Below are 10,752 nucleotides of genomic sequence, written 5' to 3' on the forward strand. Positions count from 1 at the left end.
TGCCCCGGTGGACGCCTCCCCCAAAAGAGGCCCCCCTACAGTGACTCCCGAGTGTCGGGCTCGCCAGCCTCGACTTCCTACATGGAAGATCCTCAGGGGCAAAAGAACGAAAGGCGTTAGGCTGAGCTACTGAAGGGAGAAAAAAAGCCTCTTTCCCCCTTGCTAAGCAACTTAATTTGGGGGTGGGGAGAAGCAAAAAAAAAAAAAGCAAGCACACGATTTATTTTTTTCTTCTATATCCTTAGTAACCGGATCTCCTCGAATTCTGTGCACGCGAAGACTAGAGGGAGGGGGCCGAGTAGACTTCACCCCGCGTGAGACGTCTGTAGGGTCTCTCAAAAAAAAAAACCAACAAAAAACCCAAAAACCAAATATGCAAAGCCCCCAGTGAAAAAAAACACAACACCTCCTCGCACCTCGGAGGTCTGGGGGCCACCGGATGAAGCTCGGGTTTAAAAGAGAAAATGTTTACAAAGTAGAACAAGATGTTCGAGGGGTGGGGAGAAAAAAAAACGTATCCACGAGTTACATCCCCCTTTTTTTCCTTGCAGAACCCCGCCGGTCTTCCTTTCCTTTTCTTCTGCCAAAAAAAAAAAGGTATTTCTTTTAATCCACAGAAAGGTCTGGCTAGGCTGCTTCAATCTTGCGTGTCTGGGTGTTTTAAGAGTCTCTGGTCTTTCCTCCTGCGCTCCCGGGGGCCCAGGTCCTCGGCGGGGACTTCCTCGGCGCTGGGGAAGCAGGGACAGAAGATGCTGCGGCGGCGGCGGCTGCGCCCCGGGGGGCTGTCAGCGCGGGGGAGGGCGGCGCGGCGGCGGGCTCTGGCGGGTCGCAAGCTCTAGCCCCCGAGGGCACAAGCAGCAGACTAGTGTGGGGGCCGCCGGTGCCCCTTCTCCTGGTCACGGGTGGCCGCCGAGGCTGCCCGCATGAGCTGCTGGCCCCGACCCGACTGTGGCGGCAGGAGGCCCGGGTGTCCTCTCGCTGCCTCTTCCTCCGAGACTCTCCTCGTCGCGCCCGGGAGCCTCCTCGTCCCCCGTCCGCCCTCTCCTGGCGTTCGAGTCCTTCTGCCGCCGCTGGGGGCTCGCCGCGCCGCACTCAGGGACTCCGGGGCCGAGTGCTCGGCGGCGTGGCGCCGGCCGGCTGGCTGCGTCTCGAGCAGCTTTCTCCGGCGCGGCGAGCGGACCGAGCGAGGCGCCCGGCTGGCTCTGCTGGCGCAGCTCGGGAACAAGATCCTCTGTGCGCCGACCTGCGAGCGAGTGTGCCCGGGGCTCGCCGCCTCCCGCAAGGCCTCCCGCCTCCGCCCCCTTCCCTACCCCCTCAACCCCTCCCTCCCCCGCCCCCAGCCGCCGCCGCCTCCTTCCCGCCCCCCCACCCGTCCTCCGCTCGGCTGGTTCCACTGCGCAGTGGCGCGCCCGGCTCCGGCCTCGTCACGTGGCCGTCTAGACACCCTGTCGCTTTAAAAAAAAAAAAAGCGATTGTGTTTCGCAAACAACAGATCGGGTTTCTAAAAGCTATTTCAACCCCCCTCCCCGTTACCGCCACCCTCTCCCAGGTCTGCAGAGGGGTACCCATGGGCGGAGGGAGGTGGGAGGCCGAGACAGCCCCGGGGTCGGCGGAGACCCAGCGGGAGCAGGGGAGAAATCGGAAGAGCTGGGGGCATGGAGCGGGCGAGTTTGGAAAGGAACGAGTCGGTCGGTGACCCGATTTAGACCAGCGGAGCTCGCCCCGGCGCTTCATTCATTCGATTTGTTTTAAGGCCCTGGCGGCGGATCCCTTGGAAAGGGGAGGCGAGCGCTGTCTGTTTCAAAGACATTTACACCGGCCAGGACAGAGGCCCTGGGAAGTGTGCGCTAGAGGGAACAGCCCGGCTGCCGAAGGCGGAGAGGCGGCGCGAATGTGACCTCAGCGGCCGCCGCACTCCCTCCCGCCCTCTCCCGCTCCGGGCTCGGGTTTCTAGGACTGCCTGGAGAAGTGTGTCTTGTGCACAGCTCTGGAATGCATTTGGCAGGCTGACGAGCAGCGAGGGGCAGCATCCTGGAGGGAGGAGGGGTGCAGCTCGCCTGCGCGCCGCCGGCAGGTTTCCTCCCGGCCCGGAAGACCTCCGGCACCCGCCACTCAGCCTCCCGGCGCGGGAAGGTTACCCAGCGAGCAGACCTGTTTAGAGTTTTCATTCGCACGCGGGGCCTCGTGGCTTTCAAGGTGCTTAGGGTCAGAGTGTTTAGCCCTTGACCTCAGGTACCAGAGAAAGGTATCCCCAGATGCAGGTGACTGCTTAGAAGTAGGAAAGATGTTTGTCAAGCAAAGGTCCTAGCTGCTGGTCTGAGAATAGTACCAGTGTTTACTGAGACCACTCGTTGGCATGGTGATACAGACACTCATATTTACTGGGCTTTTAAAAAGTCGTGAAAGTGTGAAATTACGACTGTAATGAAACTCAGAGGGGGCTTAAAGAATTTTTACAAAAGGTGGAAAGTAATATTTATGTCTCTCCATCGGAATTATATGATTTGAACAGGGTAATTTTTAAATGCCCTCTCCATTCAGTAACAATACTTGATACATATTTAGAGGGCTGGAAGTATATAATTCAGTGGAAGTCCTGGGTTCAGTTCCTAACAACACACACACACAGTAGAAATCAGCACTTAGAGTTGGGCATTCAGACCATTCTCCTACCCTACCAAAATCATACGAATAAAAAAGAAAACCAACAGTTGTGGCCAAAGGATCCTCTCCTGGCTACCGGGCCCTAAGTTGTAGAGAGAAGACAACAAAATGCCAAGAATATGGAACCATCTAGTACAGAACTAGAGCAACACTTGGGAAGTGACTTGGTAGCAGAGTAACTTTGCTAAAAACTCAAGTGCAGTTAATTGGAATTGTGTGTACACACTTTAAAGCCACCTGGGAAGAAGGCCACAGTCAAAATGACCAAAGAAGGAATGGAGAAAAGATGAATTCACCATTGCAGGCAGGGAGTGACCAAAGAACTACCCGGTCTAGAAAATGTGTTATGCAGTCACCTTAGAAAGGAATGGGAAGGGGCTGGAGATGTGGCTCAGAGGTTAAGAGCACTTGCTGCTCTTCCAGGGGACCTGAGTTTGCTTCCCAATATCCACTTCTTCAGTTCCAGAAGAATCTGACCCCCCTCTTCTGGTCTCCACACTGCATTCACACACGTGCACACACACAAATCTTAGAAAGGCACAGGAAGACTTAAAAAACAAAACTGATTTCATGTTGGAGTTCTGCCCCTCACTGGGTGGAGCTTGTACTACCAATGGTCCTCAGGTGAGATGCTGCTCTGGAAGATTTTTCTGAGGCTTTCTGAGGTAGTGTGTTCTTACAGGGTCTTGCCTTCTCTCCGTGTTTTCTGGGTCTCACTAGACCAGGAAGGCTAAACTAGGCCACAAGGTGACAGGAAGAATTAAATAAACAGAAAGCAAGTGCCATCCTTCTAATTAAGCTTTGTGGCCACACGGACAATCTGAAGAAATCTGGAACCGTGAGTGGTACTAATATCTCCGTGATGAAAGGCCTGAGTGTGTCCAAGGCAGATGGGTGTAATGGGTATCTCAGGAGGTTGGATCTGATGTCACAGCTTGTCTGGATGGAACGTGCATATACTTGCAGAGCTATGTTCCCATCTAGTGTAATTGTGGGTGTTTTAACTCAGGCGTCACCTCTATTTTGCCCTCTCTACACAGCTTTCCTCCTTGGTTTTACGACTTGACGTAGAAGTGGGTGGGATGCTGGGCAAGTGGCTGCAACGGCTGATGCTTTATGGTTCCCTGGCATCCCCTGAATCTGTTAGCATCCCAGCCTTCTTGACAGCCAGCCCCACCCCATCACATTCTTACTCCTTCCCTTTCCAAGAAAGAAGCCAGAAGCCAGCAGTAGAGCTCTGCCTGGCTGGCATGCCTAGAAAGGGAGGGCTCTCCTTTCGCTTCGCCTTCGCAAGTGGGACTCCCAAGCGCCCGACTTCAGACTATCTGATCCTTTGTAGAAGAAAGTTAAGAGTCCAAGCTATTGTGAAGGAACTTGATAATAACCCTTTTCTGGCAGAGAATGTGGAATAAAATATCTCATCTGCAGTTGTTTATTTCCTGTTGTGGCTTCTATTTCCATCTTTCAGTCACTTTGGTGATAGTAATCAAACCCTAATCATGGTGCAGCCGCAAGTCACCAAGACTGAAATAGCAGACTTATGACAGACAAGGATGGAGACAGCTAAGGACCTGGCTATTAATCACCAGTCCCTTGTTCACTGCCCATTGGCTAGGTGTCTGGAGAAGAGCTGAAGCAGAGAGATAGCGGCCTGTGCCTGAGGCCTCTGAGCAGCCAGAACCCCTAGATCCAGAGCAGCAAAGTGCACAGGAAGTGGCCGCAGAAAGGGTAAACTCTCTGTATCTGTCGAGGAAAGACGTGGCTCACAGAAGGCCCTAATCTGAGCCAAATAGAGGACAAGAAGAGTCTCCCAAAACTCTTGACACCTCAAAACAAAGCAAAGGCAGAAACCCTCCTCTCTGGGAAAGACAAGATTCTGCCCCATGATCCTTTTCTCATATTTTAGAGGTTCCGAGATGGAAGAGCAGCAACTCCACTGTGCCTCTGGGGGTGGGGTCAGGGTGAGGCAGGGACAGTTTTTCTTGCAAAAGCCAAAAGGGGAAACAATTGGAAAATATCAACATTTCTTGCACAATCGCTCCCCTAAAGAATGTGTGAGCGAGTCCTAAACCATTCTCAGCTGGCGGCGAGACAAGGGGAAGAAGGGAAGTTACGAAAGGAAGACCGCCCGAGTGAGGCTGGTGTGGCGCTCAGCACTTCTTGCCTTATCTCGGGAAGAACACGAACTAAGTGAATGAAAACACGTCTAATTCACAATCAAATAAAGATGCCACAAGCCCTGACTCATCAAATATTCGAGCATTACAGGCGTACTGTCAGCCAGCCCAGAGCGTCTGCCAGGTATCTGTCCAAAGCACTCAGTTAGGTACTGAGTTTGGGGTGAGGACAACAAAACGGGTGCTTGTTGTAGCAACGAAGACAGAAATACGCAGAGAAAGTGGGGCGAGAATAGACATTTAAATGCATAATCATGTAGAGATTCACTGCCCCTTCCCCCGCAAAACAGGCATCCAGATTGCTAATGGGCAGAAATGGGAGGGGAATCCATACATAGTATATAACTTTTTGCATTTCTTGAATTCTGAAGCATGGGAGCATGTTACTTATTCACAAATGCAGCTTTGTAAGCTGTTTTAATCCTTGCCTGCTTTTCTCATTTCCTGCAAATCGTGACTGACAGTCTTGTAGCAGAGGACCAGTTGGCTGGGTCCCATGCAGAAGCAATGCTGTAGATAGCGCCTCTCTCCATGGGTCAGTGTGCTAAAGGAAGGCCGATGACAGCAGACACCAGTGTTTCGTCACAGACAGCAAGGAAGGGTGGAGGCTGCCCCATCGTGACCCTGGCAAGAGTCAGCAAGGAAACCTGACAGCCCTAATCAGAAGTCGTTCTGGAAACCAGTCAGGGCCAGTGGCCTAACCGAGGCTGACACGCTAACAGAGGGTCAGGAAACTGCCCAATCAGAGAAAATGAGAGCTTTGCTGGGGGGGGGGGGGGACACAAACAAACAAAAAACAAAAGCAAACAAACAAACAAATAAACCAGAGTCATACAATTTTCTACTGACTTGTGCCAGGCTCTGGGTGAGATCTCTGGAGGGTGTCGGTGGGCGTAGGAAAACAGCTTCTGTCCTCAAGAAGTGAGGTGGGCCGGGCGGTGGTAGCACTAGAGAGGCAGAGGCAGGTAGGTCTCTGTGAGTTCGAGGCCAGCCTGGTCTACAGTGTGAGTTCTAGGACTAGCTCCATAGCTACTGAGAAACCCAGTCTCAAAAAATTAAAAAATAAACCGGGCGATGGTGGCGCACGCCTTTAATCCCAGCACTCGGGAGGCAGAGGCAGGTGGATCTCTGTGAGTTCGAGACCAGCCTGATCTACAGAGCTAGTTCCAGGACAGGCTCCAAAGCCACAGAGAAACCCTGTCTCAAAAAACCAAAAAAAATAAATTAATTAATTAAAAAATAAAAAGGAGCGCACGATGGAGGAGCAGGGTAGGAATAAGAAGCCAGCCTAGCCTCACAGTAGAGCAGCCAGAGTGGAGCCCTTGAGGGATGGGTAGGATGGGGGGAGCGCTGTGAGGGAAGTGTTGAAAGTACCAATGGTCCTAGTGAAAAGGAGGACAAGCAAGGCTAGGCTGTAGCTCAGTGTCCAGCACATGCATGGCCTGGGTGAGGGTCCAAACACTGCAAGATTTAAAAAAATGTCAGAGTGGTGCCTAACCTAGGTGAACCCTGGTCTAGCCTGGTGTTATTCTGAATACTGTCCGTGCCCAGATGAACCCTGGTCTAGCCTGGTGTTGTTCTGAACACTGTCCTTGCCCTGATGAACCCTGGTCTAGCCTGGTGTTATTCTGAACACTGTCTATGCCCAGATGAACCCTGGTCTAGCCTGGTATTGGGTTGTTTTTTTTGTTTTTTGTTTGTTTGGTTTTTTTTTGGTTTTTCGAGACAGGGTTTCTCTGTGGCTTTGGAGCCTGTCCTGGAACTAGCTCTGTAGACCAGGCTGGTCTTGAACTCACAGAGATCCGCCTGCCTCTGCCTCCCGAGTGCTGGGATTAAAGGCATGCGCCGCCACTGCCCGGCCCTGTTGTTGTTTTGAACACTGTCCTTGCCCAGATGAACCCTGGTCTAGCCTGGTGTTGTTCTGAACACTGTCCATGCCGCAGACAGGATCCTCACTAGGACCTCACGCCACACACAGATAGACTTGGAGGTTCTAGTCATGTGAGGCTATCAATTACTGTTTGTTAGTTTCCAATTTATGCCTGGTTCCTACCTTTCCTTTGCCCTGCAAAACTCATCAAAGAGTCGCTTAGGTGCTGGATTCTGTCTAGTGGGTGCTGCTGAAGATCTGAGCAAGGAAGCCTGATAATGGGGAATTGCAGTCCCTCTCCCCCTTTAGTAGGATGTGGCTGTATCTAATGGCCCTGGCATCCAGTGGGACTTACTAGATGAGCCCAGGCTGGCCTCGAACAGAGATCCACCTGCCCGTGTCTTCCGAGTAACGGGATTAAAGGGGCGTGCCACCGCCGCCCGCCTGGTGAGTTGAGATTCTTTAGGACGGTCGCAGGTGATCCAGAGCAGTGGTTCTCAACCTTTGGGCCTCGACCGCTTTGGGGTCACGTATCAGATATCCTGCATATCAGATATTTACATTATGATTCACAACAGTTGCAAAATTACAATTTTGGAGTAGAAACGAAATAATATTCTGACTGGCGGTCACCACCACATGATGAACTGTATGAAAGGGCCACAGCTTTCGGAAAGGACAGGAAGGACCCCAACCCAATTCTGAAATTAACCACTTTCCTGTCGTTACTAACTACTGGGAGGCCTTTCGAGGAGCAGTTTCCGTTGTCTGCTGGCCTTCCTCCTCCAAACTCCCGAATTAACAATGTCCTGTGTGTGCCAGACCAGAAGCATCACTCAAACAACAAAGTGCTCCCCACAGGGTTCCTTGGTAGGGGCGCTGGCACCGCGAGAGCCCAAGTGTATGTAAACCGGTAGCATACAGATGCTAATCTCCGTGTTTATCGCGGGCGAGGTCTGAGCCTCTGGTCTAACATTGCAGTGCTTAGGAAATGAATTGGTAATTGTCCCAGCCATAGGATAATGTAAAAGGAAGCCACTCTGTCTGGTGGCTGGGATTTTGTTTGTGAGTGAGGTCTGACAATGACCAGTTACTATGGGACCTAAGGGAAGGCTGGTGTTTGAAATTGTGTGTATTTAAAAACAAATATGACTGGGAAATCTTTTCCTGTTGCAAGAAGAGAAAGTTGAGTGAGAAAACAAGTGTGGCTTTAGTTCTTGTCTAGTATTCTTCGGGATCAGAAGGGTTTTCCTGCAGCCCAGCAATAGCTCCACTGGTAATGATGAGAAGTGAGGAAGGGACCCTCACAGAGGAGGTACCCAAAATTCTCACTGCCCCTCTGGACCAGTTCCTCCGTCCCGTTTCCATTTGTTCGGAAGGCTTTCGCGGTTATACAGAATGATGTTATTGGGTCTCCTTAGTGCTTTGAGGACCAGAGGGTGAAGGATTAGGAGAACTGCACAAAATGGGGGTGATGGTGGCTGCAAAGGGTTATAAAGGGCACCAAACAACCGTCTGCAATCCAAACCCCATTGTTTATAGCCAAGTTCATGTAGTGCTGGGTGTTCTTCCAAAAACTGAAGTTATTTGGTATTTTAAACTTGTGTTTTTTATTTTATTGATGCATGCATAATGGTCTGTAGCTGAGTGAACACAGACAGCTGAGAAGAAAGGCGTGGTCCCCTGGGTCCCAGGCACTCGCTTATCCCTGAGACAGCTACTTGTGTTTGAAGTTACTGGACTCAGACAGGGTTTCTATGTGTAGCCCTGACTGTCCTGAAACTTGCTCTGTAGACTAGGCTGGCCTTGAACTTACAGAGATTCACCTCCCAACAGTCTCACAGGTACTGGGAGTAAAGGTGTGCACCTTAGCAGCCTGGCTGTTGCAGGACTCAGGATGAACGCTGGGCTTTGAACTTCAGTCCCACACAGCTATCAGCCTACTTGACCTTGCAAAGACGTCTTAGTTCTGTCCCAGATAAGCAGCCATCCTAGAAGCTCTTCTCTAGAAGAGCCAAAGACCAAGAACAACCTCTACCTCACCCTCCTTCACACAATGTCAGCTTTGAAGGATCTCTCAAGACACGCTCATCCCGGGACTTACACAGAGCACAGCCAGGGTACCAACCCTCAGCACGTGTCTGCTTTACTGTCTAGCCTTACTCGGATCTACATAGCTCTTCTGACCCCCAGGACCTGCTCATCAAAGATCTCGCTGTAACACCACCGTGAGAACAAAGACAGATTCTCTGCCTTGGCCATTAAAGTCCTAGTGGCCTGAATGCCTCCCCTATCCCAGGCACCTTAGTGTTCCTGCCGCGGTGCCAGAGCTGGGGGAGTGAGGGACAGTCGCTGAGGGCACATTGTCCCAGCCTGGAGTGCTCTCTCCTTCCCCACGAATCTCTAGTCTTTGAGACTGGGTCAACCTTCTTTAACTGTGTATCCTCAGAATGCAGGTACAGCTGCCTTTATGGTCCCTCCCCGCTTCCTTTTAAGACAAGAATCTCGATTATGTAGCCCTTGCTATCCTAGAACTTATTATGTAGACCAGACTGACCTCGAACTTGCAGAGATCTGCTTTCCAGGGTCTAATATCTGCCACTCCCTGACACCAACCATAAGCTTCATGAAGGCAGGGGCTGTGACCCAGTAGGTCCAGCTCTGTTAGACCCTCATAGCGCTCATTGTATGCTGAGCAAATGAATAGATGGTTTCTGACAAAGAAGTCTGTGTCTTTTATTCTAAGTTAATGTCCTTTCTAGTTTGAGGAACTAATGTGCCCCATCGTCTGTGAGGTGAGGTGATAATAGATGACTGTTTTTAAAAATTGTTAATTTTGAATTTATTTTTGGGGAGTATATGTATGCATGAGCATGTGTCTGTGGGTTCATGTGTCATGTATGACTCATGTGTGGAGGTCAGAAGACAACTTCCCATAGTCATTTTTCTCCATCCACCATGATCTACCATGTGGGTTCTGTGCAACAAACTCGGGTGGTCAGGCTTGTTGACCTTTACCCATCGACCCATTTGGCAGGTCTTAGATGGTGTTTATTTACAGGTCTATTCAGCAAAGTTAAATGCTGGCAACTAAAATGAGGGGGTCTCTTGATCCAAAACTGAGATGTCAAGAAACTACCTCAAGATGGCCAAGGAAAGCATCTCAGAACCAAGAAAGACATGGGGAAGGTCTAGGTGTGTCGATGACAAGAACAGTTCTCCAAAAGCTGAGGGAGATTAATTAAAAGTCTCCTAGCTACCCTCAACCCAGCTCTTCTTTCCTAACTGACCCCTAAGTAGCTTAGGGAACGCCAACAATCAGGATAGCTTTCCTGGCCTTCCTGGAGTCCAGGAGATAAAGACCCTTCCCGCCCCAGACTCAGTGGTTCTCCAGTATACCTGTTGGCACACTTAGGAATGAAGAACGGTCCCAGAGAGCTTAGGTCCAGCAGTTGTTGCCTCCAGAGTGACAGGAGTAGAAAAGCCCCACCCTCGCTCTGCCTCCCTCATGGATTCCACAGCTCTCTGGGCTGTGTATCCAGAAGGCACTGTGGTAGTCCCCCAGAATCCCACCAACCACGGCATGTACTGTAGCCAGGGCAGAAGGGCACACATCTTCAGTTCTCCTGCACCAGAGCCTAAACAACCAAGGATCCGGGGACATGACTGATGTTTGGCAGATTCACACTCCGAAAATGCTTGCTGAGACCCACTACATGCCAAACATTGAATTGAATCCTTGGTCTTTTCTTTGGGGAGTTTGCATTCTATTCTATAAAGATTGATGGAATCTTTTAATTCCATCAATTAAATGGGAGGGTGTTCCTCCCTATGAGTAGCTCAGGTTAGCCTCTAACTCATGATCCTCCTGTTTATGTCTCCCAAAGTGCTGGGATTACAAGTATGAGCCACTATACGGAGATTGTTTTACTTACCTTTTTTTTTCTTTTGGAGGCAGGGATTCACTAAATTGCCCAGGCTGAGCCTCTTGCCTCTGCCTCAAGGGTACTTGAGGTTACAGACCTGTTCAATCAGGACAGG

The sequence above is a fragment of the Microtus pennsylvanicus genome, chromosome 4 (assembly GCF_037038515.1).
Source record: "Microtus pennsylvanicus isolate mMicPen1 chromosome 4, mMicPen1.hap1, whole genome shotgun sequence".
Taxonomy (NCBI): domain Eukaryota; kingdom Metazoa; phylum Chordata; class Mammalia; order Rodentia; family Cricetidae; genus Microtus; species Microtus pennsylvanicus.